Below are 17,223 nucleotides of genomic sequence, written 5' to 3' on the forward strand. Positions count from 1 at the left end.
TGGAATCAACATATTTAATTTCCATACTCTCAAAACCAGTTGGTCAGTTGCAAAAAAAAACAAAATAATAAGCTACGCGAGACAGCCACCACATTAGAGTCAAAACTGGTGCCTCTTCTAATTTCATATCATTTTACTGCCTTAGACTGGTCCTAAATTTGATTGTTGTATTATTGTACGAAAATGGAAGGGGGCGACAACAGCGCCACTACAGCACGGCGAGCAATTGTGAAAGCTTTCAAATGCCATCGAAATTGTAGTGTAGCACGGTGGATTCTGAATGGCATTCGAAGCACCCCACTTGAGTCAAATGACATTTGGTTCAAATTACATTCAGACCCTAGTGTAGGCGGGGCATTAGACTTCCGAGTGTTCATTTTAGATCAGATTGACATGCACTTACAGCCTTATTAAAAAGAAATTAATATTTCAATTTTATTTATTTACACACAGCATCCTTTCTAGGTCAACATTGCCTGATCTTAATGGATTTGATTTCACATCAAACAAATACTATATAAATAGCCCGAGATATTTAGGTTGACACACTTTCACCGGTGCCATTGCACATTGCTTTAAATTTATCTCCATGCACAATTAATTTACACCCCTACAGGCTAGAAATTGAATGTATAATCTACAAAGCAGAACGTTTAGTCTTGGTTGCAACAGCGAATTGTAGAAGAGTATACTTAGCCTTAAATAGGTGTATAAAAAATATCAGAAATCAGAGAATGTGAATGCCATGGCAAAACATTACTTGAAACAGCTTACACTACATGAGCTTTCAAATGTTTTGGCACCAATGCACTACCGGATTTCTTCCCAAAGTCCTGGCACAGCAGATTTTATCCCGACGTGTGTTTCGGTTTTACAAACATTGCATACACAAGAATTGTATACAGCTCCAATGTTTACACTTGCTTGTCACATGAACTGGAAGGATTGACTCATCCAAAATATCACACACTTGTGTGTTAGCCATTTCACACAGATTTTAAGTTCTTATCAACTCTTCCAAACCAAACGTCTTAGTAGATTTGTTTTGTAAAATTTTGCTTTCGCCTACGTCCCTTTCTCAACTGGACTCGACTGGAAAATTGCAGCAAGTGATTGCCTCATGTTGAAAAATACAAGACCAAATACAAGTTTGTTTTATTTGGAAGATTTGGTGATTTACAGTGCCCCCAGCACTTGTCTGGCAACAAACGATGCTTCATTCATTGGGAATTAATCAATTTAAGTTAAAATTTTGATTCTACTGCCAAATCGTCTGTTTTGTGACGTCTGCAATTACGCAACAAGGACACGTCTGCAAGCAAACGTTAATACGCCGTTAAATCTGCAGCAGACTCGAAAACGTCTTATTTACCGTCAGTCTTCCTAGGTGACCGTTGTCCACCCACTCTTCGGTTCTGACCGTATTTGCACCTGGCTTGTTTTTGTTGCGATTGGAAGTGATCGTTTCGTGAAACATGGGGCATGGGAATCTTGAATTGACAAACAGGGTCATGCAAGACAACGTCGCTTACGCCAATCGGCCAGTGTTGTGTGGTACAACCCCGAAGCGGCAGGCTGCTGTGCAGCTATAAGAAGCATACTGCACCCAGTACCAACAGCAGCACCCATCGGCACTTTTATGTTTCTTCCACTGTTTAACCCACCATTCTCACTGCTATAAAATGAATATGCATTACACTTGAAAACATTACAGTGAAAACAGCTTGTGCTGCAAGCGTATAAGCCATGCCTAAGCTGCATTTGCTTTTGCTGGCCTCAGCCAATCGCAGAGCTGTGCATATAACAATCCCAGGTTCTGTTGCGGGAAATGAGCTAGTGGGCCGCATAGCCGTTCCCTTATACAGCTTATTTGAGTGAAGTTTACGTTAAAAGTGGTGTCAGTGTGATTCTAACTGGGCAATCTTTCGAATGAACCAAACTTGTGTTTTGTCTGCACGGCCCCTTTCGCTGCAGCCAAGCTGAGACAGAGAGAGGGAAGGGAGGGACAACAAAACTTTAGAAAACCGGGTTAGCGAGAAGGGTGGCCGCGACCGCCAGAGCTGGGAAGGTGACCAGCACTTGGCTGGACTCTCCAGAGCTGTACCTTGCACCGTGAATGTGCGCCGATGGGCATTTTGCAGGACTCGGGGTCAGTCCAGGTTTGTTGCGATAATGTTCCAATGACGTTGACTCTCGATTAAAGGGTGTCGGGGTCTTCAGCGATTGGCGTTATGTCGTCGGCGAATGTTCGTGTATCATGTGCTTTCCTGCACCAACTTGCACGGCTCGTACGATGGGCTCGAAAACCACGTTAAACAGCACTCCGCTCAAGCGGAAAACCTTAGCGGCTCCCTGCAGTCATGCCGGCGCAAGCGAGACAATCGCAAGTTTCGTGCTCCCACAACGACTCGCGCTCGTGCATCTGCTCGCAGCCGGACACAATATTTGCGCCCAGTGGTGCAGTTTTCAGGTCTGATTTTGGCTTTGTAAAGGTCTCACCCCGTGGTGGGGTGAGTGGGCCGATCCCGGAGGCAGTGCAATACCGGGCCAACCCGTGGCGGAGGTGAGGCAAGCCTCAAGCACTCCGCCGCATTCCAAAAATAAGTTTAATATCTTGGGTCCAAATAGGACCCGTATCAGATATTAAGCTGATAAGAACAGATACTACACTTTGATCTTAGCCAAAAGGCCGAGAAGCGATAACCACGGTTTGCACCGGGGTTGGAACCCTTCGAAAAGTGCCAGCCGACGAGCCCCGATGGGCCGGCCAGCCCAAAGCGAAACCAACTCGCCGAGCGAGGCTCCGCGGCGAGCAGGCCGCCCTGCGCGGGCGACGCCGACTCTGTGGCACGCACCTTTTAGTTTAAAATGCGCGTTAACTGTAGCTTTATGTCACCAAACTATTATTAAAGAGGCCAGTCTGCGAAAAGGCGAAGCGAGGTTCGACAACGAGCAGCCCCCCCACGGCGCCCCGCCTGGCCGGCACGGAATACGTCGATCGCCCCGCCGATGCAACAGGTGTTGCATTTTTCTTTCATTAAACGAAAATTTAAAATCGGTAATTAACGCAGCAGACGATAACCAACCCCTGTAACCAAACGAAACCAGAGCGGACGCAACCGGAGACCGGACGTCGACGCCCCCGTAACGCCGTCAACATGGCCGCCGACGACAGAGGTTCGTTCTCACGTTCGTACTGCACAATGCATTCACGGGACACACGATCGGCAAGGACAGCTGCGATTGCAGCATTACCGCTTCAAACAGCGTGCTTGGTTTGATAGTAAACTAATTCGAAAGCGAAACCGCCGGAGTCGCCGGTAGCCTGCAAGGCACTCCTCTGTGAGCTTGCGTGTCTGCTCATAGCACGGTTTTAACGCACGGCCGCTCTAATACCGTGTGAAGAAAGCGTGGACCTGTACGGGAGTAAACTATGCACACGCGCAGCTAAAGTAACTCCTAGCCCCGATGTCCAGCTTGAACACCTTGGCCAGAATGTAAACAAGCAACATCGCAGCGCCTGCGCACTGAAATTTAACTTTCCGTACTCGTTAGATGCCAACAGAAAGAAGGGGTCAGTTTCACCAGAAAATGAATTGACTTTTCACTAAATAAACGACTATGTTTCTCTCTCATGGCGAAAAGAAAACGCGAAGCCCAGTTAAGCATACACCTGGATAACTTCATTAAAGTTCGGCCAACCACCATGTCCGGTCGACGTTTCTAAATGAGGCAAAAAAAAAATGATACAGTTGTGCTCCAAAAATACAGGTTTGAGTTTCTTTTGCATTAAAAAATGTACCCAGGACAAAAACCAATTTCCTACGCATCTGGCCTTCGTCCTCTGACTGTGGCAGTTTGGCAAATACAGGGAAAAGGTTGTACTTTGTGAATGCAATATTTATTTTCAAATGAAGCTAACTTGAAGCTTTAGCTGATCCATATAATCTTGTTAGAAGCTTCAGATATGGAAAAAAAATTCACTCAGCGCAGGTTTGCTCAAATTTACACCTTCTCTTTTTTCTTTCCTGCATGAAATATTACTATATAACTTAAATCTGTTACGTGCACCATTTGGTTGCGGTTATTATTTTGTTTTAAATTTTGTCTATCTGTTTTTGTGCACAAATATGCACCACACATACGAAATTTCTGTGAATAAAGACTAAAAAATTGTAGGAAAAAAAACTTTTTTTTTTCAAAATGTAACCTGAAATTGAAGTAATGCCTTCCAAATAATGCGAATATATCTTTTTTTTTATTTAAGGAATGTAAAAAAAAGCAGAACAAGTACATCCAATTTGTTCTGCTTTTTGTGAACAGCAATGAGTGTTCAGGTTCTTTGTATGTTAACAAAAACGACATTCATCTGCAGTCAAATTATTGAGCCCCAAAGCAATTGAAATACTGATTAAAATGGTATTAATAAACTACAGATGCACGCTGAACTGCAACTTTACAATACTTTAATCGTAACTAACAACCGAGCTACACAACGGACGAGGGCAAGAAACACATTAAAGGACCGATGTTTTATAACAAACACAGGGCTATCCTTTTCACAGTTGCTCTGTGATGCTTCTGGAACTGCTTTGGAGTAACGTCTTAATGCTATTTGTATCGAAATAAATTATTTATGACACCGCTTGGGAATAACACTCCCCAAGATTATGGTACCCGTCCACACAGTCGAACGTTTTATTTTTTTTTATTTAGGTTTTGATTCCAGTAAGACACTAGTAGCAGGTGAGGAACAGCGCAAAATCTGAAAATACAGATTAACGCGGAGTTTTTGCCCAGAGGTATTTGAGGTTTTTGCCCTGAGGTAATTTTGCGCTGTTCACGTCCTTTTGCAATTACAAACCAACCCCAACGAGTACCAGCTATTCTCTGTAATGATACTTCTACGATAGAAGTCACTGTGCTGACAACGTGTGAGATTTGCTAAACTGGTTATGGCTCGAAGTTAAAAATGGCTGCAGAAACGTTCAATTCACTGCAACATAGGTTGATGCCTAAGCGTCGACAGAGACCTGCAAACAACTAGCGGTCCCATCATGACGCCTGTCACACCCCCAACTTTTAGGAATTGGGGAGGGCACGCTGACAGAGATATAGTCGTTGTAGTAAAGCACAATGGTCGTGGCGTACCATGTAACGTGAACTACTCCTTACCAAAAAATGCGCAAGATTGACGGTGTGTTATTTTTGTACCAAACCGCTATGGCAGTGGGAAAATTACTACATGCACCAGGGCTCACTGTTTAATGGCCACCCCAACCCATCATAGCAGCTAATTCACCATCCGGTGACAGGTGTGAACGGAGAACTTTTAATCACCCCATATCCAGGTAGACTTGAAAAGCATCTCTGTGGGAGACAGGCACCAAGGCTAGTTTTTAACGCCGCACTACAACAGGCAAAAGCGTTCACATTTCAGCTTGGGCGATATGTACGCAAGCACAAAAGCTGAGGGATCCCAGAGAAAAGCCCATTTTTGTCTGGTGTTGCTAGGGTCATTTGTCGGTACTCGTAGCTAGAGTTTGACTTGGAGTTTGAGGCGCTCAAGTCATTCATGTGCAATTAAAGCTAGACTTGGTAGTTCAAACTTTTCCTTTCATTACTCACGTGCTCTGTAGCTTAAAGGAGCACTGACACTAAAATTTTATGTTACACTTTCATTGCTTTTACCGATGCCTAATGGTCTGGCGAACCTGAAACTGCACTACAAATACTTGATTACATTGACGGCCTGAAAACCATTTGTTTCAAATTCCCGCACTTTCATCCCGAACGGCGCATATGACGGAATCCTGGTCTGACCTCACCACTTAGTGCGGACGTCACCAGCGGCCACCTGAGAGGGTGTTGCGCCCGCTCGCCACTTGTGGGGCCGTGCACGTGAAGCGGCGTCACAAGTTTTTGAGGAGCGCTGTCGCGTCACTTCATTTGGCTTCACGGGGTGATGTCATGCTGATGTCCATTTGCTGAGTGCCGCTCCACGCGCTGCTCTGTCGGCGTGATAAACGAGATTTAATTAAAGTATGTTCTTCGCGTCGCAGGCCGCTCATATTTCAGCCAGGGTATTCTGTTGAGTGAAGGAAGCGAACTGGGCAATAATATTAATGCCAAAAATTGGTGTCAGTGCTCCATTAACGTAAATGGTTGTGCCCAGCCTTCCGTTCCTTTCACCATATCAACCACGCCTCCAACTCTTCTACTTTCAGCCCCATCTTTGACAACTTGACCACCTGCCAAATCAACCGGAGCTTATTGTACCACCACCAACAGGACTCCTGACAAATCGACCAAGCGTGGAAAGACCTTCCCAGTCAGTTTCACTATGCTTTTTTTCCCACATAACATTAGATTAGAGACTTACAGAACTTTTGCAATACCAGCACAAACACTGAAGCTTAAAAATAACTTCCTCACCCACAAAAAACAATTTCTGCATGTTAAGAAAAGATTGTATGTGCTCAAAGCCAAATAAAAAGGCGTATTTTTCTCACAGGCTTGTGCTTTTGCTACCGGTGCACAATGCACCAAAAGACAGAGTGAAAGTATTTCCTTTGCATTTCTTTTTAAGTATACCAGCAGTTTTGGTGTTATGCAGTAAAAGCAAAGACGAGGACGATCAGGGGCACAAAATGTACTACTTTTGGACCCTTCAAACTGCAGCTACTCGTCGTTTCTGTACGGCATTCATGTTAAGCGTTTAATGTAGAGTTTGAACAGGTCAAGGACCCACCACTCACACACACACACTGCTACCCACAAACCAAAAGCATCACAGATTGAAAAACGCAAGATACGAGTCGACTGCTTTCACAAGTAGCATTACGAAAAGAATTAAGGGTGGGTTTTGTCCCAACATTCTTTAAATATCTTCATTCAGGGACAACTGCTGCTGCATGAGCTAGCTGCTTTGAACTGAAGATTGAGAAGAAAAAAAAAAAACACCGAAAAAAAAATGAGGCGCAAACATGATAAAGAAAAGAGAACACACGGGTGTGGGTCTCATTTTTTTGTTTCAGCGAAACCTGTTTTCGGCGCCACAGAAACTACCAAATTTTTTCGGATAATTAAAAAGTGCGGACACGACACAGTTGGCTCATCTCAAATGAAATTATCCGGGTGCAATCTGAATGGTTTGAACGTTCCGCGAAAATGCGCGGCTGCGCCGTTTCACGGAGCGGTGGCTAGGTGACGCCACGGGCACCGCAAATATGCACGACGGCGAACAAGAAATGATGCAAAGAGACAAAGGAGCGAGATGTGAATATCACTAGGAAGAGCGCCACCTTATTCCGTGAAGTGTGGCTATATTCTCGAATGACACACTTGAACGAGGATGACGACCTATTTGGACGCTCACGAGAGTCCAAAGCGGCCGAAATTGAGCACGTCTTTTGCATCCCCTCAGCTACGAGGTGCGCGTCCAGGAAACCTCTCTTAAAAGCGTACACAAACATTGCACTGATCCACGTTCACCAAATGCTCGAAAAGATTAAATAAACGCGCATGTTCAGTACACGGTTAGCGATACGAGCTCTACGGCTGCACCCAAGCTTAGTCGGGCAATGTGTGCAAACGATCGAATACGCTGTGCTATCCGAAATACTTGACGAGGTAGAAAACAACGCGGTGCGCATCGTACTCACAGTTTACACACAATCCTGTTGACTGAGAACACGCAGCCGTCAATGCTTGACCTCGTCGTCGTGGCATCCTTACTGACAACTAGGTGAGATGCCGCACTAGTGTTGACAAACGTGTTTCAGGTACGGCCCGCCGCGTCTTCGGCAACGAGATATCCAATGCGACAACACATCACACGCACGTATGAACTTCACCAACGGGAACACCTACGCGGCGCGAATCTGTGGCCGGGAGTCTTCAACTGCGTGAAATTTAACGCACAACCGAGAAACAAAGCACACCTGTCACCACTGGCACTGCAGGGAAAGATGGAGGCGGGGGCGGTCACGTGACGTGGTTGTCAAAGCGTCAAAGCGCGCGGGCCCGTGGCGCCCTCTGGCCCTTTAACCCCCTTTAACTTTCCTCCTCCCATCCGGCAACAGCGCGGCCCAGCCGGCTAGCTGCTCCCCTACTACCTCCCCGAGGGGGAGCGGCGATCCTAATGCGCCTTTTCTTGCAGCTCGCCTAGGCTGTAAGCTGGAACGACGACTCTGAGCGGGGCGGCCTGCTGACCTGGCCCCATGCTTGTCCCAACCCGAGCGTCTCCATGCCCATCTCTGATTGTTCTCTCGCATTCTCCCATTCTCTTCAAAGGACTTGCTGGTGTTGGTATGCTTCGAATGAAAAAAAAAAAACGCAGTATAGCATGCAGAGGGTGGAGAATCGTGTGCAGCGTGCGCGATTCGATGCATGTGGAACGGTGGTTGCGTTGCCCCCGAACATGGAATCGCCGTACATATATCGGACCATAAAGGAGGCGATGATCGGACACGCTGCGCGAATTCCTCACGTGTTTTGTCGTTTCTTTTCGTAATAGCTCCACGCCTCAGTTTCTACAAGTTACTTGCCGTCGTTTCTAACATGCTTCGTGTGTGGGTTCACATCGAGAGTGTGCAATTTCTTTGCGGAATTAGTGTAGGCCCCGCGATCAAGCTTACTTAACACGCACGGCTGTGCTTATCGCGTTGTTGGAATTATGTTAGTCCGATTCGCTACCTGTATGCTTCCAGCGAATTGCTGTCAGGAGGCGGTGGGCTATTTTTCCCCTGAGATAGGGAGAGAAAAAAATTCAGTGCCAAGCTTCACTCTGTCAAGAAATTAAAGATGACCAGCGAAGCTATGGTTCGTAAGACTCGTCTTAGCGGCAAATGGACCTTTTTCCAGTCGCGATCTGCGTATGCGCGGGCTCCCGCTCAGCCAATCTCGGCAGTCGCCTCGAGCAAAATAAATAAGAGCGCGCACCCTTGGCTTGCTGTTTGGGGAGCGCATATGCTTTCTAGCGCTGCACGTCTTTATTTTATCTTTTTCGGCAGCTCGTGGTGAGTTCGCACTACGGTGCTCGTAGTACGTGCGACAAAAAACTGGCGCAGCCTGTACTTGGTCCAAGGCAGCAGAGCTGGCGGTCCTTCGTCGGAGACCCGGCTGTTGAACATCACCCGGATTTCCGACTTTGCTGCAGAAAGTTCTCCACGTCTGGCAGGCCCGGATCATTTTTTTTTTTTTTTTTCCGCAGGCTTATACACATCCCTCCCAAAGTGGACCGCATTAGTTCGCGCTGGAATCCGCGGCAACCGGCTTAGGGAATTCGGCCTCTGTGCTCCCCACTTCAGGCACGAACGCATGTGAACTGGCGAGGAGAACAGCGTGCGAGAGTTCGTACCACAAACGCTGGACAGTGTTTTCTCAAAGGTCGACCTGGCCGACGCCGGGTGCTCCTCACGGCACGCCCACGTGCGCTCGGCATTTTTTTTGCGAGCTCCTCACGCGACGCAGGCCCACGTACAAGCCTGGACGGCGCCGGGTGCTCCTCACGGGGAGCACGTGCGCTCGGCTGGGCTGATTTTTCCGGTAACGCTCGACGACGGGACTCACAGGTTAAACAGCTCCGCTGCTGAAAGCTTGCAAAGGAAAGGGGCAAAGACGTTTGAGACTGACCACTCTGCGAGCATGTGCTGCCAGTGAGGGTAACAAAGACGAAAAAAACGAAAGAAGCTCACAATAACGCGTAAGAATTGTAGGTAGCGAAGCTGTTCGCAACCTTCACGACTTTCACGGTGGTTTAAGTCCACGACTGCAGCCGATTCGCTTCTTCTTCTCTGCCGCAACGACCTTTACTCCATGTTTGTTGCTATAACGGCGAATAAGAAGCAAATTAAAGAAGCAGAACGAACTAACGGAACCAGACGTTTCTTGTCGAACAGGTGGCGGTAACACCCGAATGAGTAAGCCGTTTGACTCTCGGGTACTAACCTACGGTCATAGATGCAATGGTAGAATGGATAAAAATCGGCTACATCGACATCACTACCAGCATCATCGGCGTGGGAAGGTCGGTCCGACAGGAGTGCCCCATGTCCCCGATTCTCTTTCAGAGCCACTTTGCAGGATGGCAATGACATCGAAGTCAATCAAAGGCTTAGTTCTCGGCGACGAAGAACTAATAGTCTTGGCTTACGCAGATGATGTCGCGTTTGTATGCTCGTCGTCGTGCTCGCGCAATTATTCTGTCGCTTTTCGGGTGCTCACCTCACTCTTACCAAGTCTTACCATACGGCCAGGGGAATGGCTCACCAAACCACAACAACTTTACGGAGTTCGACGGAGGGAGGCCATGCCCTGCTACCTCGGAGTCAATATGGACTGCGAAACAGCCATAGCCCCCCGCTGGCAGTCGTAGCTGGCAGCCGCTTGTATGAAGTTGGAGCCCTGGAGAGCGCGACACATCGCCTTTTCCTCAAGGGCACATGCTTGCAATATACCTTGCCATCTTGTACGAGGCCCGAGTATCGACCATCGACGCAGGCACAGTTGCGAAGTTTCACAGGACGTTCGCGGTATTTCTCTGGCGATCCACCTACGAGCCTGTGCGCCGCACTAACATTTTCTGGAGTCCGGAAGCGGGTGGTCTTGGGCTTGTTAACGCGGAACTCAAGCTGATAGGGCAGCGTATTATGTTCTTCCGTGTTCGTCGCAACGGTTGCCTCCAGGCGGCCCTCCAAAACTCCTTACATTTGGCCCCTTCGCTCGCAACAACAGCGTAGCTTGCACATGGTGTCCGCGCAACGGGCGTCTACAGAAGTGGCGGGAGCGGTGGCTTTCTTGCAAGGACTCTTCTCTTGGGAGTAGTTGTGCGCAGCGAAACAGAAGAAGCTGCAGTGGGACTTGGTGGAACAGATCGACCCCCCCCCCCCCCTTCGTGTATCTCTCGCCCCCTCTAGGACGCCTGAAAAGTGACGTCCTCCGGCTCATGGCCTCCGCGATCGACTGCCGACGGCGCGCCGCCGCCGGCAGCCGATCGCGGAGGCCACGCCTCCGGCTGTGCGGAAGCGTATACTGGTTCGAACGATTTCCTCTTCTCCTTGTACACAGGGGTTCTACCTACTAAGGCAAGACAGGAGGAGCGGGTTTTTTTCCTGCCTGGAGGGGACAACTGCCTGCTGTGTGGAACGCGGGAGACCCCGTAGCATGTTTTGGGGGAGTTCAACACAGCGTTGTATTTCTGGGACGAGCTGCAGTGCCCGTTTAACACGCCTTGGAAGCTCATCTGGATGAACTTGAGGTTCTTGGAGGCGGCCTCGGAATGCCCGCTCCTCCGTGGCTGCGTCCACGTCATACCTAGGCCTCCACTGGCTGTGGAGGGCGAGAGTTGACGTGGCTGAATGTGCTGAACGCCCGCGGCCAGCGTAGAGGCACTTTGTACAAAAGGCGTAGTGGGCCATTTTATTTATTGTTTCTCAATAAATAAAGTTCATTCTCTTTCCGCTTTTCGCCTCTATCTGAAAAGAAACGACCGCGGCCGGCATCGAAGCAGCGACGTTGATCTCAGCAGCACAACGCTGTAGCCACTGAGCCACCGTGGCGGGTTGGGGAAAAACAAAGTAGAGACAGGCTCTTCTTTGCCCACCGTGGATCCGTCTCGGTAATATGCACCTGCTTCCTGGACATTCGCGTGAAAACCCGCGCCACGGTGGCTCAGTGGCTAAGGCGTTGATTGTGCTGCTGTGAGACCAAGGTCGCGGCTTCGATTCCCGGCCACGGCGGCCGCTTTTCTGATGAAGGCGAAAAGCAAAAACGCCCGTGTGCGCGAGATTTCGGCGCACGTTAAAAACGCCCAGGTGGTAAAAATTAATCCGTTAATTAACCTACGGCGCGCCTCATCGCTTGCATTGCGTGGGCGCGTTATACCCTACAATCAATCAACATTCACGTGAAAAGTGGTGGTCGGTGTGGGAGGAGCTGTACGAGTTGCAGCACTCAGCATGATCCGTGTTTTACGTGCGTAGCGCGTTGACCGGGACCCGTCTAGGCACTTGCAAATTCGTTCCGGTAGGGGGGATTAGTTCCGCGGGTCGGCACTCGTCATGCTTGCTCATTCTTTACGGTGGGAGGTTTCCTCCTCGCCGTGCCTGCGCGCGCAGGCGCAGTCGGGTCCCGGCCAACACGGTACAAATGGAAACGACGGAACAGACGGAGCGCTATAATTTGTTTCCGCATAGTTGCGAGGACACACCAGTGCGGGATTTTCTGTAACCATACTCCCTCCGTGGATGGTCATGTCTTGACAGCAGGCAGTCATTCTGTAACGCTTATAACTTCATTTGAACAGACTAATCACGGCAAGTAAATTAAAGTCGGCATAATAGTAGAGTCGGCTTAACGGTTAGTTGTCGTATAATTTGTTTCTTGATCATTTCGATAACACAAGAGTGAGGGCAGTTCTCTGTAATCATACTCCCTCCGCAGGTGGCCATGCTTCGCTGCGCAACAGGCAATGTGGGAAAGCCAACTTGCAAAGGTCGAGCCAACACCGATCCCCTTAAAAGTGGGCTTCATTTCTAAACACAAACGCATTGCTGGGAATACAATTTTCCATGGGCTATATAAGTCGTCTTATATCAAAATAGTAAGGCCCTATGACTTTTTTTTTTTACTTTATATATTTTTTTTTCTGAACTGAGAACCTGTTTTTGCGCGGCGGAGAAGCCTAGCTGCTCCATGAGATATGACACGATCCCTAGAGCAGCGCCGATGTTAGAAACACCTTCTGCGGAGGCATACGTGAAATTTCACGGCCGGTGGTTCGAAGTGTTATTCATACCTTGTAAACGACGCGATATCTACAAACTCAGCTATGCTCGTGTGACGAGACGAGCATTCGTGATACGCCGTGCCGCCGGTGCCGGAGCGCCGCTCGCCGGAGCCGCACCGGCGTTGTCCCCCAGAGCCAGGAACGCTGATTGGCTGCAGCATTTAAAGGGCCAACCAATGGCGGCGCGGTACTGTTCAGAGGCTGCGTCCGTAGAGTTTCTTACAATAACAATTGTTATTGTATGAAGCTCTGTGGCTGCGTCAGAGCATTCTGCCGCACGTCAGAGCGCGCGAGGAAGCGGTCGGTAAAGAAGGAAAGAAAGAAGCGATCTTTATTGCGTGTTTGTGCGGCCACTTATTTACGCAGAGGCGTAATATTTGGCATACGTTGTCGTGAAGGGGTGCTCTAGCGATTGCGCGATTGAAATTGCCACCTTCGGAAATTTAGGGCCCGTCTCACTATCTGGTCCGATAAATCGATCATGTTATCAGCACTTGCTCGGAGCGACGCCAAAGCAGTTGCGCTCTTCTTTATTTCCTTCAGATTCAATTATTTCCCCCCGAATTTTTTTGGGCCATACCCCCCTTCCCAGCGCCACCTCTCTTCTCCCCTCGCACACATTCTAAAGTGCCGCCATGTGTATCCTGGGCTTCATAGCTATTTGAGGCGTTTTTTTTTTTTCGAAATGAGCCAAATCCACCTAAGGAGAACTTGAGGGAAAAAAAAAACGAATTTGGAACCGGACCTAAATGCAATGCTGTCAAAACTATTAAGTGACCTGTTTTACATGTCGGCTAGGGGAAATCTATGATTGATTGATTGATTGATTAAAACGTTTATTGAAATACAGGGGATGGGGAAGGAGGGGGAAAAGAGAATGAGCTGTGGGTGGCCATCCTAGTCCGGTAGGCCGCGTGCCTTCACAGCCGTCCTGGCCCGAGAGATCAGGTCTTCAAGCCGTCTGCTGCGCAGCAAGCTCTCCCACTGGTCGAGGGAGGGGGAAAGGGGTGTGGGGAGTTGGCGGGACAGAAATCTATAGCGACAAGTAATTAAGAATTATGCGGAGTATTTGAGCAATATTAGGATACGTTCGGATACGGCTCGTACTCAGTTGAAACAGACAAGCAGGTGCGGCATTCTTACGAAAACTTTATTGCAATTGAGTTTCAAGAATGGTGCGATAGAGTTTTAAGCAAAAAAGGCAATAAACATGCAACAGAGCTTCAAGAGCACTAAAACTATACATGAAGAGCAGGTTAGTCCTCTTGGCAGCATTAGCAGCTTTTTTCGAATTCTTCTGTAGGGCACTTTTTTGGGCACGCCTGAAGACACGCATGAAGTTCTTCATTTTCTTGCCACAAATTTCCAAAACGCTTCACAAGAAGCCTGCTCATATCATCTTCTTCATCTTAATGAAGTGGCTTGTACCCACAGGGAAGGGGGATTCGTCATGGCTTGTAAGCGGCAGCTAATTTGTTAGTTACGTAAGTGGGAAATATGGGAGTAATAACAATAATAATAATAACCAGATTTACTACGAGGGAGACGAGATAAAACGATAGTATCCCATCTCTCAGTTTCATTTCACCGCAGCGATGGCTCAGAGGTACAGCACTCGCCTCGTATGCGGGAGGTATGGGTTCGAATCCTGGTACCGCCGGACACCCACCGGTTTCTTTAATGGGTACAGGCGTCCCTGGTCGAGTACGGACCCTTGAAAGGGGATTTCACGTCTGGAAAGCTGCCTTTACCCTATCGAGGGGCCCCTGACCCTTGTCCATCTGGCGGGGCCCCCGGCCATCATGCCGCGTTCCGCCATTGCCGGGAGTGAAAGAGTCTGGTGGCATGTATACTGCCACAGGCGGTTGCGAGTTGAGCGTCCATCGTGGCTGTGGAAGGCACCATGTGAATTCGTGTTCCTTGGTGGCGCCGGGCACCTACCGGTAAAATAGGTACAAGCGACTCCCCGGCCTGGCGCTCGGCCCTAGCCCTATAGTGTGGGACTACAACGCTTGGGAAGCTCACCCGGCTTGCACGGGAAATCGCCCCTATGGAAAGGGGCGGCTGCAAAAACGCAGGAGGAGGAGGAGGAGGTGGAGGAGGAATAAACTTTTACTAAACAGCAAGGTGCTGGTGTCAGGGGCACCCGCCCGGTGAGAGGAGTCCTCAGTCCAGGACCCCTTGGAGTCTACCGGCCTTCTTCGCTCTTTCGACCAACGTTTGCTGGTCGGAGAGGTCAGAACTGGTCAGCATCTCCACCCACTGCTGAAAGGAGGGATTGGGGTTTGGTGTGAGTTGCGGCGTGTGGGAGCACTCCCAAACGATAGGAACTTTTTTTTTCGTTCACTTTCGTTCGTTCACTTTGGTTCACGTTATCGTAGACGTGTGGCTGCAGATCATTCGCCGATCTCCTCATTGCTCTCTGAACTCATGATAAGTCAACTCTCACAAGCAAAAACAAAAAAATCATGAAATCACCCACAAAACAGCCCGAAGAGTCACCCCAAAAGCAAAATCCCATTGGGCAAATGAATTTGGCTCATTTTGATCCGTGCCACAGCTAACAGGGTCTGGCTCATTTTCCATACGAAGTAAGCTCTGCGTACACGTTTGCAGGGCATTGTCGACTCAACTATTTCCTTGCCACAATTTTTCTAAGGGAAAGTTGGCGGGATTTTCTTGGCAGTGCAGCTTTATCTGACTTAGTCACTTAGTTTTGGTCTGTAGATTAGGTTCATTTCGAAAAAAAGACGTCACATTTGGTGGTAAACGTGGGATTAAAAAAAAAAAAACAGGCGAGGTTTGCTTGCTCCGTTTACACGCAAGCCAGTACCGCTGTACACTGACTTCGCGCTCTGCTGCCGGCCTGCCACTTGCCATTCTCTGCACCCCCTTCACCCTGTTCGTCTGGACTCTGCAGTCGGTGCTTGGGTCCTCTCGGACAGCAGCAACTTATCGCTTGTTTCGCCAGGGTGGTGGTTTCAGCGGCTCTGGTCGCATATGCTTGAAAAAAAAAAAAAAACTTTTTGTCTTTTTCAACAAATACCTCCGTCCTAGCGCGACGTGGTGTCGGCGGACACTATCGCCCATGCCTGGTGTTTGTGGCTCAACCGTTTCCTTCCCTTAGCCGAACCCACAGCGTGTTTTTAACTAGTTTTCGTGGAAATGCTGCTTTTTCGCTTGTCGGTAAGAAGTCTGCTTGCCGCAGAGAAACCCGCTGTAAGGTTTCTCTACGGAATGCCTTCCAACGTCCGGCTCACGCACGTGTGCAGCGTCCGCCGAACAAGCCAAGGCGACACAAGGGCTTGGAACCGGATGGCGACGAGCAGAGTGGTGCGAGGGGATGCTTGACCTCATCGCCCGGCGCCTCTAATGACTGCTTAGGGAAAGTTACCGTGGGAGTACAAAAGCCCTGTTCCACAGTCGGCGCTTCCGTCTGGCCAAGAAGGATCGATCACAAAGGAACGTTACCAAGCCCGACAACGGCAGCTGACAAAGTGAAGGCATGCATCGCAGTTTTATGGCGGCAAGAGACACCGGCGGCATTTCTTCGGGCAACTAAAGCCAGTGAGAGCTGCATCATTGGTTGACAGCCATTTGCTGCTTAATGGCTGCTACGCACAACGGCGGGTTTACGAACCTCGAGCGGCATTCCTATGAACAGACCTCGAGAAGACCGGGCTTGAGCGGGGAAGGGCACGGAGTCACGGTGGCCAATGGTCAACATGAGAGAGACGGGTGTGCAGCGGGTGATTGGTGAAAATGAGCCCGGGGCGGACATATCGACGGACACCAACCAGACTTTTGGCCGAGAAAAATTTCGGCTTCAACAGTGAACTGTTTCTTTGTATCAGAGAGGTTATAAAACCCCGAAGTGTAGTCTCGCGATGTCGGAGTATCGTCAAGGTGTCGGCGGATGGCAACGAACGAGTTTACTTCACCAACGGGCCGAACCAGAGGACGGAGGAGAAGCTCATTCCCGCCTTGCATCCTGAGTTGAGCCACGCTGCCACGCCGAGGAAGCGACAAGGCGTGCATCCCTGGAAATAACCAGCTTCTTTACAAAACATTCATAGGTAAGCGCTGACGCGCCGACGCTTGCCACCGTTTTTGTATCTGCATACTGCAGTCCAGTGCATCTCGATTTTCAGAGGCCTGAATCGTTGGCGCTTTGAATGGCAGACCGTTAAACTATGAGGGTGTTTAAGGTAATAACACACGGAATTAGGCGTATGACATCTCCGATTTACCTAGCATTTTGTTTCCTTCCTTCATAACTAGTAGTCAGAGGTTTTTTTTTTTTTTTGAGAAAAATATGGAAGCAGAAGAGGTTTGCCATGGATAACTCTCGAGTGCACATGCGCTTCTGTTTCTGCCGACTTCGATTGCGTATAACGTGTGGGATGGTCCGGAAATATGCCTTAACAGAGGGA

At 48.9% G+C, this 17,223-nt stretch overlaps 2 long non-coding RNA genes and 1 other non-coding gene across 3 annotated transcripts in view; 1 reads left to right on the forward strand and 2 right to left on the reverse strand.

Moving 5' to 3' along the window:
- LOC144149160 (uncharacterized) overlaps nt 1–2,843 on the reverse strand; it is a 51,260-nt gene extending 48,417 nt beyond the window's left edge. The window contains exon 1 of the long non-coding RNA XR_013318209.1: nt 1,373–2,843. This is a non-coding gene — a long non-coding RNA (uncharacterized LOC144149160). The remainder of the gene's footprint in view (nt 1–1,372) is intronic.
- Nucleotides 2,510–2,701, reverse strand: LOC144150392 (U2 spliceosomal RNA). The gene has a single exon (XR_013318542.1). It is a non-coding gene; the product is annotated as a U2 spliceosomal RNA (small nuclear RNA).
- A 44-nt stretch (nt 2,844–2,887) lies between the features above and the next one.
- Nucleotides 2,888–6,511, forward strand: LOC144149161 (uncharacterized). The gene is made up of 2 exons (XR_013318210.1): nt 2,888–3,177; nt 6,228–6,511. It is a non-coding gene; the product is annotated as an uncharacterized LOC144149161 (long non-coding RNA).
- The last annotated feature ends 10,712 nt before the right edge of the window (nt 6,512–17,223 follow it).

This window comes from Haemaphysalis longicornis, unplaced genomic scaffold (assembly GCF_048455015.1).
Source record: "Haemaphysalis longicornis isolate Haplotype H1 unplaced genomic scaffold, Haemaphysalis longicornis Haplotype H1 scaffold_8, whole genome shotgun sequence".
NCBI classification, from domain to species: Eukaryota; Metazoa; Arthropoda; class Arachnida; order Ixodida; family Ixodidae; genus Haemaphysalis; species Haemaphysalis longicornis.